The following is a 763-nucleotide window of genomic DNA, read 5'->3' as shown; positions in this document are numbered from 1 at the left end:
GCAAATTATTATTGTGTCATTCTTGAACCTCTGATGGACTCCCCCCACATTTGGAGAGAAGTTGACATTGCCTCAATGGAGGCCACCTCTTGGCTTTGCTTTCCTCTCTGTTGCTGTCAGTTGTCTCTCAGCCACCCCAATCTCACTCCCTTTCTGGGCCTTACACAGGCGGTTCCTTGTGTTTCCAACACTCATCTTTCAGATCTTCCCAGAGCTGCTTCCTCTTCGTCATTCAGATCTTTATTATTAAAGTCTCTGCTTTTCAGAGAGGCCATCCCAAATATCAGATGAAAGCAGTTTCACAAATTCTTATCTTTCCACTATAGATACCAGTGCCCTTACATGATCTTTTTATTTTTGTTTAAATATTTATTCCTATCTTTTCAGAAGATAGGACTCGTGGGAGGACTCTGGCTTGTGATTGAAAGACCCAGCTCACAAAGAGGGAATCAAAACATGGAGGAAGAGCAAAGAGTAACACACCAAATTGTTCACATTGGTTTCCTGGAGCATGGGGAAGGCAAGAGAGATGAGAAAAAAATAAGACCATAAAATTTTTTTTTCATGTCCATGATAAGAATGAATGTATAGTGATAACTGTTTTGCACATACATAAAAGCGAGCATGTGTTAATGTGTGCTTATGTGATTAATGAAAAAATTACTTATGACTTTTGATAAAGATAGGCAGGAAGACTTCATTTAAGGAGGCTACCACAATGGGTGTAGTCAGGGGAGAGAAAGAGGGCTGACTCAGAATACAA

Source organism: Ursus maritimus, unplaced genomic scaffold, assembly GCF_017311325.1.
Source record: "Ursus maritimus isolate PB19 unplaced genomic scaffold, ASM1731132v1 scaffold_34, whole genome shotgun sequence".
Lineage (NCBI taxonomy): Eukaryota > Metazoa > Chordata > Mammalia > Carnivora > Ursidae > Ursus > Ursus maritimus.
The sequence above is the reverse complement of the archived record's forward strand: the minus strand, read 5'-3'. Positions refer to the sequence as shown.